The sequence below is a fragment of the Rhincodon typus genome, unplaced genomic scaffold (assembly GCF_021869965.1).
Source record: "Rhincodon typus isolate 14 unplaced genomic scaffold, sRhiTyp1.1 hic_rhity00004777, whole genome shotgun sequence".
NCBI lineage: Eukaryota > Metazoa > Chordata > Chondrichthyes > Orectolobiformes > Rhincodontidae > Rhincodon > Rhincodon typus.
In genome coordinates, this window is record NW_025970415.1 from 1 (window position 1) to 12,234 (window position 12,234).

The following is a 12,234-nucleotide window of genomic DNA, read 5'->3' on the forward strand; positions in this document are numbered from 1 at the left end:
GACCCTTCTTCAGAAAAATTTTTCTGAAGAAGGGTCTAGGCCCGAAACGTCAGCCTTCCTGCTCCTCTGATGCTGCTTGGCCTGCTGTGTTCATCCAGCTCTGCACCTTGTTATCTCATTCTCCAGCATCTGCAGTTCCTGCTATCTCTGAAACAAAATATCTCTCACCAGGAAATGTGAAGAGTTTAGCTGAAACCTGTATATTTTTAAAAATTTACAATAAGCTTTAGAAACTCAGGTTTTCATCTCTATAGTGTATGTTGATCTATGATCTGAACTTTAGAACAAAGAAAATTACAGTACAAGAACAGGCCCTTTGGCCCTCCAAGCTTGCACCGACATGCTGCCCATCACACCTAAAACCCCCTACCCTTCCGGAGACCATATCCCTCTATTCCCTCCTATTCGTGTATTGTCAAGACACCCTTTGAAAGTCACTATAGTATCTGCTTCCACTACCTCCCCGGCAGTGAGTTCCAGGCACCCACCACCCTCTATGTAAAAAAAAAAAACACTTGCCTCGTACATCACCTTTAAACCTTGCCCCTCGCACCTTAAACCCATGGCCCCTTGTAACTGACTGTTCCACCCTCGGAAAAAGCTTCTGACTGTCCACTCTGTCCATGCCCTTCATAATCTTGTAGACCTCTATCAGGTCACCCCTCAACCTCTGTCGTTCCAGTGAGAACAACCCAAGTTTCTCCAACCTCTCCTCATAGCTAATGCCCTCACTACCAGGCAACATCCTGGTAAATCTTTTCTGTACCCCCTCCAAAGCCACCACATCCTTCTGGTAGCGTGACGACCAGAATTGTATACAATATTGTAAGTACGGCCTAATTAAGGTTCTATAAAGCTGCAACATTACCCGCCAATTTTTAAACTCGGTGCCTCAGCCAATGAAGGCAAGCATGCCGTATGCCTAGTTGACTGCCTTTTCCACCTGTGTTGCCACTTTCAGTGACCTGTGTACCTGTACACCCAGATCCCTCTGCCTATCAGTACTCTGAAGGGTTCTGCCATTTACTGTATATTTTCCATCTGGATTAGACCTTCCAAAATGCATTACCTCACATTTTTCCAGATTAAACTCCATCTGCCATCTCTCTGCCCAAGTCACCACCAATCGCTATCCGCAATTCCACGAACCTTTGTGTCATCGGCAAACTTACTAATGAGACCAGTTACATTCTTCTCAACATCATTTATATATATTACAAACAGCAAAGGTCCCAACTCTGATCCCTGAGGAATGCCACTAGTCATAGCCCTCCATTCAGAAATGCACCCTTCCACTGCTACCCTCTGTCTTCTATGACCTAGCCAGTTTTTTAATCCATCTAGCAAGCTCACCTCTGACCCCGTGCGACTTTACCTTCTGTATCAGTCTGTCATGAGGGACCTTGTCAAAGGCCTTACTGAAGTCCATGTAGACAACATCTACTGCCCTACCCTCATCGATCATCTTTGTCACTTCCTCAAAAAACTCCACTAAGTTGATGAGACACAACCTCCCCTTCAAAAAAAACCCATTGTAGGTTCAATACCCATTCCAGGAACTTGAGAACATAAATTCTGTCTGACACTCCAGTGCAGTACTGAGGGCGTGCAGCACTGTTGGAGGTGCTGTCTGTCAGGTGAGATATTGGATCAAGATGCTGTTTGCCACTTCTAGTAAACCTGCATGTTTCCATTGCACCATTCGCTCAAGACCAGGAGAGAGATCCTTCCTGTTATGGCTATAATTTATTGCTCAACCAACATCACAAACATCAATTATCAAGTCATTACTGTTTGCTGAGCCCAAACTAATGCCATGTTTCCTACATTCGTGGCTGTATCGGGCTTTGTACTACGCTGAGGCCATGGAACGTGCTATATGAGATTCTAAGAAATAGGAGGAGGACTAGGCCATTTGTACCATCGAGACAATTCTGACATTCAATAAAATTGTGGATTTGTGGCTGATCTGATTGTGGTTTCAACAACATTTTTCTTGCAAGTCTTCACTCCCTTGTCAATCAAAAATTGGTTTAACTCAATCTTCAATATATTCAATGAGACATCCTCTACTGCTCTTGGTGACAATGAATTCTATAAAGTGTTGGTGTTTTGAGAGAAAAAATTCCTCATTATCTTCATCTTGAAGGGGAGACCACTAAGTTTTAAACTGAATCTCCTGGTTCTAAATTCCCCCAAGAAGGGAGACATCTTCTCAGCTGTTATCCTTCTCAGAAATGTAGATAGTTCACTAAGATCGTTTCTCATTGCTCTGAACTCCTATGAATAGAGTCCCAATCTATGCTGACTGTCTTTTTAAATAATATTTTGCCTTTTTTATCCGTCCTGCCAAAGAGTTTCTCACATTTTCCCATATTATACTCACTGGCTAGTTTGCAATGCAGAGTGACGCCACAAATGTGGGATCAATTCCCACAGCAGCTGAGGTTACCATGAAGGACACTCCTTCTCATCCTTTCCCATCACCTGAGTCATGATGAGCCTTAGATTAAACCACCACCAGTTGTCTCTTTTTAATGAGAGTTCAGCTCTATGGTCTGGTAAGACTATGCAAACTTTACTTCAATCCAGCGCTAGTTCTTTGCGAACACTTTGTGTGTCTTTCACAATTTGCTCTGATCTACAGTTGATTCAACAGCACGTCGGGCAACAATACGGTCAATTTCTTCACACAAGCATGAACGTAGATCAGAAGCAGTTGAGGGCTCAAAACCTATACTGGGTGCTCCATGAGTTGCAGTTAGCCAAGCTGGAAATAATCCATTCACTGCAACTCAACTCCTGTTGATTATTCAATCCTCTAACCATTCTGATAAATCACTAATACAATGAGCTCTTATGTGCATTAACCTTTCATGTAGTTATGATGAACGAGGCCTTGGGGTATTCCAACTCAAGACTGTTTGTAGTGTTGCATACTTGGTCAAGTGCAGTCTTCACTTCTGCTTGAGATGGGATGTAACAGCTGCCAGGATAGCGCAGGTGAACTTGTGCAGCAGGTAGTAAGGATGGCACTTTCCTGAAATATATTTTGGGTCAGGGGAGCAGTAACAGGTCAGGGTCACCACATAGGAGGCAGAACCCACTGCCTTTTGCCTTGACTGAGGACTCTGGGTGGTCCATTCCCACTGCTCCTGGACTTCGGAATTGCTCTTAACACCTGCACCTTTAGTCACGGAGGTAGCACTGTTCTTCACTAACGATTGCTGGTCTCTAATTAGCCAGCAGCTTCGGGCAGGACATGGCATTGCATTTCCAGGAAGTGATGTGAGGAAAACCCTGCCAAGTGACCATTCAGTTGTATGACAGGCCCAAAATCTTGGGGGCGGGGGGCTGGTGGATGAGGGGCTTTATCATGAAAGGTTGGGAAGGGAAAGGGTGGTGGCTGGTTTTTCAAATCTTCTGATGCCTGACACCAGATCAGAAAATCCCGTTCACTGGTTCCCTTCATCCACTATATTCAATGAATCTAATACATTTGCCAAACAAAATAATCCCTTTTACAAAACCATGTTCACCTTGCCTGATTTTATTTACCTCCTTCATCATCGATTCTCAAATGTGGCAATGACAGAGATTAGACTAACTGATCTATTGGGTCCTCCCTTTGTCAAAAGTGGTGCTATGTCTACAATGAAGAAAGATACAAAACACTTGCTCATAGTTTCTTCCATTTCCTTGGAACCCATTAATAATCATGTATTTTTCTACTAAAGAAATTGCTCCTTCATTCCAGGCCTTTTCACTACAGCTGGAAGTCTATCCATTGTTTTGATTGCTCCTTGCATGGAGAACAATCTCCTGCATCGGTCCTGAATTAGCCTTAACTTCACAGTCAATGTAGCGCATATGTCAGCCTGCTAGAAAAAGCCACCTCGCTGTTGCATCAGATGTTCATTAAATGGTTGGTTGACCATATTACATTTGAGTTATCACGCCTGTGGTAAGTCTGAATCTCAAGTAAATGGATTTTGAGACTCACTGGCCTTAGAATTCATGCAAAGTTGCACAAACATATCAGATGCTCTTCATTCTTTGTCACTCGCCAGTCTTAACCGAGTGGTTTAGCTCTGGAGTAATACATAGCTGTCCCCATGTAGCATTTCAGTAATATGGCAGGTTGCTAATTTTCCAGTTGACATTGTTTACCAGTTCACAATTGTCATTGGGAATATAATGGCAGTTGTCTAATATTGCAACATAAATTTAACAATCAATGTATCTCCCCCCATGTGTTGAATCTTAATTTTTCTCTTGGCCATGTACTCTTTCAATGATCAGGGAGATCCTGCAGTCAACATCGGAAGAGGAATAAAGGGACAGAGGCAGGCTGCTCACCCCTCAAGCTCGATTCCCCACTCAATTAAATAATGTACACGCTGTACCATAACTCCATTCACACCCCCTCGTTCCATAGTTCTGTTGCTTAACAAAATAATCTATCAGATACTTTGTCTGAGGGTGACGTAATGTTCCACACGAGTCAGTGGCTGTTAAATGGCCAGGGTGTCATTACAGAGTTGGGGGGGTGGTGGTCTAAGAATGTCATTTTGTTATCCTCCTAATCACTAGAACTTGAGTGCCTGCTCATGTATCTTTACCTGGCTCTGCACCATTAATTATTCTATCCTCACCTCCTTTCATGCAATTACCATTACCATCCATTTTCATGATTTATTGCATTTTCTTTACCGACATTGGGGTCATGTTCATTTTGAATTGTTTAAATAGCACGATATTGGAAAATAATTTAGCAAATACTGCCCTAAAGTCTTAAAATCTACGCATCTCAGCTTTGAAAATACTCCATGACTGACTAGTCACTACCACCTGGGCTGAAGAATTCCAAACATTCGCAGTTCTGAGGGAAGACATTGTTCCTCATATCAGTCTTAACTAATCAACCATGTCTTGATAATTGAAAGCACTTCAAAGACATAAACACCATGAATGCTGACCTAAACTTTGATTAATTAGTGACATTTCAAGTGGAGTTCTTTTAGGACAGACATAATGTAGTTGGAGGAGATCTGCACTCATCAGCTACTTTGTACCCTTGTGCCCAAAAATCTGTAGTTCAAGAATCTGCCTGTTCAGCTGTATGTTCTCTGAATGTTGTTGGTGCCTATGATTCCAGGAGTTTAAATTTTGCTGTGGGGAGAACAATTTGAGGAAAACTGAAATAGATAATTGGGCCATGGTACCTTCTACATCTATCTGAGCAGCGAATGATGCCTCAGTTTGATGTCTCATTCAAAAGATAGTCCCTTCAACTGCCTCGAGTGCAAATTGAACCCACAACCATTGGTTTAAGGCAAGAGTTCTATAATTGGCTAAGTAATGACAGGGAATGCTGACAGTTGCAAAGTCAATATCACTGCTAATCCAGGATTTGGGTGTAGGTCACCTCAGCACCTTTTTCCAATAGGTTCCCTACAGTAAACATAAGAAAACAAGATTTAGCAGAGGTTGATCATTCGGCACCTTGAGCATCTTACGGCTGAACTGAATAGGACCTCAACTTCCCTGTCTGTCCCCAATAGTCCTTGATTTCCTTCAAATATCTACTAATGTAGATAGCTACTAGCTTACTTTAAAATCCCTTAGTAGACTTTTTTTAATACTTTTTTGGTAATCCACTTTCATATCTATCTTTGTCATCAGCAAATTTAACTTCCATACACAGACCATTCAACCAAGTAATTCATGTAGATTGTAAAAGGTCAGGCCCAACACTGGTCCCCATGGAACACCATATGTAACAACTTACCAACCTAAAAATGACTCAATGATGCTGCTTGGCCTGCTGTGTTCATCCAGCCCTGCACCTTGTTGTCTCAATTATCACTGTTCTTTGCTTCCTATTAATGGTCCAATCTCTATCCGTGCAGTGAGGGAGGTGAATGGGACCTGAATATCCTAATATTGGACTTTGCAGGATTGGATGGTGTGATTTGCGTGCTGAGGGGCATTTCCTGCAGGCACAAGACCCTTTGTCAGCAGAACTTATCCACCTTGATTGGACTTATTATTATCACACACCAAGATACAGTGAAAACTATCGTTTTGTGTGATAACCAGACTAATCACACCATACAAGACAACAAGGTGCAGGGCTGGATGAACACAGCAGGCCAAGCAGCATCATAGGAGCAGAGAGGCTGACGTTTCGGGCCTAGACCCTTCATACGGTAGCACATCACAGTAATAAAACAGGATGTAGAATAGAGTGTTATAGCTACAGAAAAAGCTGCATGGAAAGATCAACTCGGATATGAGAGGTCTGTTCGTGAACTTGATAACAGTGGGAAAGAAGGTGTTCTAGAATCTGGTATGTGTTTTCAAACTTCTGTATCTTCTGCCCGATGGAAGCTAGTATAACCAGAATGGGAGGGGTCCTTAATTATGTTGGTTGCTTTCCCGAGCCAATGAAAAGTGTACACTGAGTCAACGGAAAGAAGGCTGGTTTTTGTGATGGACTGGGCTGCTTTCACAACTCTAATTTATTGCAGTCTTGGGCACAGCAGTTGCAATACCCAAGTGGTGGTGCATCCGGATAGGATGCTGGTTGGAGGATTGGTGAATTGTGTGGGCGCTGCATGAGGCATTCAGTGTAACAACCAGTAGGCTGAGTATGGAGGCTGAACCTATAGCACAGTCTGAAGAAGGGGTGGGCAAGAAGCATTGGAAAGAGAAAGAAAGGGCAATAACTAGCAATGGCAGCAAGATGTCAAGGACTGGTAAGTCACAGTGCTGAGGAGCCAAAGCAATAGCAAGGGCAGATTAAAGTTTTATAACAGTGGCTAGAGAACTGGAAAGTGGCAGAAAGGTGGGCAAGCAGCTGCTGGAGACCTTGGTGGGCAGTTGGACAGCACCCTGGAGTTCAAGACGTCGTGAGAGATCCCCTTCATCTCTGAGAAACAAGGTAATGTGGGTCTCATGATCAAAAGTCACATGACACCAGGTTCCAGTCAAACAAGTTTACTGGAAATCACAAGCTCTTAGAGCGCTGCCCCTTCATCAGCTGAACTTCATCTGATAAAGGGGCAGTGCTATGAAAGTTTGTGATTTCAAATAAACTTGTTGGACCATAACTTGGTGTTGTGAGACTTCTGACCTTGTCCACCCCAGTCACACCTGGCACCTCCACATCATGGAAAGTCAAAAATAAGAGCTCTACCAATTGAATGCTGCTACTCAGCTGATTAGAGATTAGCAGTTAAACATTGGACCTGGAGCATCAGCTATGATTATCTAATGTTAAGAGATTATAAATACTTGACACACAGAATAAGGAACCCATGTTTTATGACCTTCATACAGTGTGTACCTGATTTGCATGCCACATTAATATGTTACCCACTATACCATGAATTCTTACATTGTGCAATAACCTTTTATTGTGGCTCCTTATTTAATATCTTTTGGAAACCTCAAGTACACCACATCAATAGGTTCTGATTTATTCACCTTGCTTGTTACTGCTCAAAAACTCTAATAATTTATTCAATCATAATTTATTTTTCACATCAACTCCCAGATTGGATGATTTTCTAAATGTCCTGCTTTAAATACTTAATTATGAATTCCTGCATTTTTCCTTTGACCTGCTAGGTTTATTGGCCTGTAGTTTACTGCTCAAAAACAGAAGTTGCTAGAAAAGCTCAGCAGGTCTGACAGCATCTGTGAAGAAAAAAAAAATCAGCTAATGTTTTGGGTCTGTTTCTGAGGTAGGGTCACTGGACCCGAAATGTTAACTCTGATTTTTTCTTCACCGATGCTGCCAGACCTGCTGAGCTTTTCCAGCAACTTTTGTTTTTGTTCCTGATTTACAGCACCCACAGTTCTTCTGGTTTTTATATAGTTTACCGTCTCCTTCCTCTGTTGAACAGAAGGGTTATGTCCCAAATGTGGCGAATTTTGGAATATCCCTAGCGAGGCATTTCCTAACTTTGCAGCCATTTTTTAACACCCTAGGATACTGGCCATTAGGTACAAGAAACTTGTTAGCTTTTAGTCAATAGTATTACCAGTAGCTTTTTCTTAATGACTGTAATTGTTTTCAGTTCCTCCCTTCTTTTCCCCCCTGATTTCCAAGTATTTTGGGCACCTTTTTCTGTCTACTGCAGTGAAGAGATACAAAATATCTGATGAACTCTTCTACCACTTCTTTGATTTCCATTATTAATTTCCCAGTATCTCCCTTTTAAAAGATTCGCGTCCACTTTGGTTGCTTGTTATCTTTTTTAAAAGTATTTGAATAAACCTGTTGAGATGTATTATCATACACCTCTTAAAGCAGATGTGACTTGAATCTGGGACCTCTTCACCAGTTCGGAACATTACCACTGTGCCACAAGATGTGTTTGTAGAAACTCTGGCCCCGTGTTTATGTATTTCTATGTAGTTTTTTCTTGGTCCTAAATTATTCCCTTTTTTTATAATTTTTGCTGGCTTTTAACAGCTGTCCAATCTTATGACCTTCGAATAATTTTCATAGTATTTGATTTTCTTTCAATTTAATATATCCAGAACTTCCTTCGTCATAATGACGTATTCTTAGAATTTGCTTCAAGGTGGATATACCTTTCCTAAAAGCTTAAAAAGTTGCTTAAATGCCTGTTACTGCTTGCTTCTTGTCCCACCTGTTAACATATTTGCAGTACACTTGTAATTGCCTTTAAGCTTAAGACAATCCTAGACCCACACTTCTCAGCCTCAAACAATGTAAATTCTACCCTGTTTACTGTTGTGTAGAGACTTTTTTAAACTGAGACCATTAATTAATCGGTTTCATTACACATTATCATATCCAAAGTATCAAGCTCCTCAACTGGCACTATACCGTTACATATGAACTAGACATGTCATTCAGCCCCTCAAGCCTGCTCCTCCATTAAATACGATCAGGGCTGATCTGATTGTCACCTCAAATCTACTATTGATAATTTTTCACTTACTTACTTTAAAATTATTTGTTTATATCTACCTTTAAAGATATTCAAATACACTGCTTCCATTGCCTTTTTATGAAGAGAGTTCCAAATACTCACGACTTTGAAAGTAAAGAAGATTGCCTGTTGTCTGATTTAAATGGGTGACTCCTGACTTTTAGATAGTGAAATCCCTACTTTCAAATTCTTCCAAATGAGGAAATATTCTCCAAATATTATTTCAAGATCCTTCAGGTTTTCACCACTTACTTCTAGGTCCAGCTATTTATATATAGATGCACTGATTTGTATATCTTGGTCTTCTGAACTAATGTTGTCCTTAATTAACAGAACTACCCCATCACCGTTTTCAAGCTGCCTGTCCTTCCAAAATGTCAAATACACCTTAAAGTCTTGATCACCAACTTCCAGGTACACCTCTGAAATGACTGAGATGGTACATATTTATTTCTTTTTATGCTATCAATTTATTCATTTTGACATTCATAACAAAGACAGGGGCTTTAGTTAAGTCCTTTTATCATCAAACTCTATTTCTGTCAGGTGCTGCACTTTTTTTAGTTTATACACTCCACGCTGTATATTACTACGGATATCATTATCCTGCACCACTGCCTTGTCCTCTAATTTATTTTGTCTCTCCCTACGTAATCCCCCTCACTAATTTTATTTATTGTCTGGTTATTTCTCCTATCTTAAACATGCATTTCATCAAAATTAGGAACCACGATTTAGCTGAAGTCTTAAGTTATATAATATCGGAAACGATTAGCAAAGAAGTGACGGCATTTTTATTCAGCGAGCATGTGGTCATGAGCTCACTGCCTGAAACTGTGGCAGTTAAACGACTTCAAATCTTATTCATTTCTCGTAGCATTTAACACTTGGAAATCTATCTCCCAAACCGTAACCCTAAAATGTGGATCAAAAAAATGGCCAGACTGAGCACAACCTGGGAACGGCTTCTGCTTCCAAGACCGGGCTCTTTACAATCAAAAACCTAATGTCTGCAAGTGTAGCACGGAGAACTTTACAAAACAACCCCCACCGAACTACAGTCGATTTAAGGAGAGTGCCTTCTGGTGTTACGTTTAGCTGGCGAGCTAAAATTTAATAAAATCAACTTTCAGCGTCAACGAAATCAAATAGAAATGGATTAAAGTTGCTGGATGTAACCGTACTGGATACGCAAAATCCAAACAATGCAGATATATACATAAAAGATAAATTACCCTCGACGCACAGCGTTTACAAACCATAATCCAGAGCCTCCAGTGGGGCTAAAAAGCAGATGCGCAAACTGTTTCCGGGTGAAAGGGCGGTCCTACTGGTGGCAGTGGCGGCGGCGCAGTGAGGATTCCAGAAACTTCTGCCCAGTTCAGTGAGCAGTGGTAGGGCAGTAGGAGGAGGGGACGGGAGAAGGATTTGTGACATGTCAGATATTGGCGAGAGCTGCGCTCTGATTACAGAGGGGTGGTGTATTTGGTGAGATAATGTTCGGGTGCCTGGTTGCGGGTCGATTGGTAAGCTGAATATTTTGAGTCAACACTTATGCACTTTACCTGTACGTTTGCGATTTAGTAGTTTTCATTTTAAACGCATGTGGGTGCTACAAGCGATGTAATACTTTGGGGTCCGTGAAAAGTTACATCTATTGGACGAAAAAGTGAATTACACTTGTGTTTTGAAGGTAAAATATTAGTTGGCGTCAATGAAAAAAAAATGCTTTAAGTATTTGGTCAGTGTAGCAGTTCAGCTGCTTGCTGAGAAATGTCAGCAATTTCTCTTCTCATATTTCCAGCATTGGTCGTGTTTTGTTTTTGTACCTGAGTTTTCGTTTATACATTTTGTTCGGACTTGTTGTGAAATACTTGACTTCAAATATCTAAAAGAAATACCTCTGTTAAATTGGGTCTCTTACGGGTTCCATCTTTGTGCTCTGTAGCCTAACTGGTGCAGATTTCAAAGTATCCAATTTTGCTAGACGTATGGGCTAATCTGACTATACTACTATTGTGGGTTTTAGTGCTGTACTCGTCCGTACCGCCCAGTTGTCAAGATCATCCGGGAATGCAAAAATAAGACTTAGTTTGTAAGGGTAGCTTTCTCACAAGTTCCCCTGTCTACTTCGTTCTGTACTTTAATAAGTTCAAGGAGTATGGCAGAGGCCTGTGGTAGCCATGCAATTTCAATTAATAAAGTCTGGCATTAAAAATCTCAGTTATAGTGAACCCATCTGGTTCTCTAATGTCCACAATGGAAGGAAATCTGCCATCCTGACCTGGTTTACCCACATGTGACTCCAAATATGCAACCACCTCAGCTGCTGCAGTGTTCCTCTTGCCTACTCTGGGATCTATCCTTAACTTATTTCCTGTTTGTCCTCAGGCTGTCTTCCAGTTCATCCTGGTCATGAGGTTTACCTCATAACAACAGTTGTATTTTTATAGGCATCTTCAATAAATGGCTTCTCAGGAGCATTATTAAGCAGAATTTTGCACTGAACCATGTAAAAAAAAAATTAGGACAGCTTATTTAAAGAAAGGAGCCGAGATGGGAGTAGGAAGCCAGAGAAGTTTGAAAAGTCAGTTTGTATGACTAGGTATTGGACATCTGAAAAGTAACAAAGTGATAAGAGTGATTAAAATTGGAGTAGGTAGGAGTCTGGTGTTTGAGAATCTCTTGTGCTTTGCTAATTTCTTTCACCTCTTCATTGGCATATGTGTCTTCACCTTTCTGGACCTTGCTTCAATACCTTGTTGGGTCACAAACTTCAAAGTGACCCTTGTGCTGCTCCCACAGGTCTTCTCCCTTCCTTCACTACACAATGGGGTTCGCAACAATTTAAGTTCTGAAGTGGGGTCACAGTGGGAAAAGATTTGAGAAGCACTCCCCTAAACTTCCTTTCTTCTCCAACACTTTCATTAACATACTTCTTAAAATCTACCACTGACTAGGATTTTACTTCAGTTGTCCTTCTTTGACTTCTTTTGATTCTGCTTCTTTGAAGTGTCTTTGTTTTTTTTAAACTTTTAAAGTGCTAAATGAATCCACGTATTATATGAGAGATAGTAGGAACTGCAGATGCTGGAGAATCCGAGACAACAAGGTGCAAGGCTGGATGAACACAGCAGGCCAAGCAGCATCATAGGAGCAGAGAGGCTGACGTTTCGGGCCTAGACCCTTCATCAGAAAAGGGGGAGGGGAAGGGGGTTTTGAAATAAATAGGGAGAGAGTGGGAGGCGGATAGAAGAGGGAT

At 41.2% G+C, this 12,234-nt stretch overlaps 1 long non-coding RNA gene across 1 annotated transcript; it reads right to left on the reverse strand.

Annotated features, from left to right (window-relative positions):
* Nucleotides 1-5,329: 5,329 nt before the first annotated feature.
* On the reverse strand, nt 5,330-10,361 carry LOC125481985. The gene is made up of 2 exons (XR_007261514.1): nt 10,208-10,361; nt 5,330-5,454 (listed from the first exon to the last, which is right to left on the reverse strand). It is a non-coding gene; the product is annotated as an uncharacterized LOC125481985 (long non-coding RNA).
* Between the last annotated feature and the right edge of the window lie 1,873 nt (nt 10,362-12,234).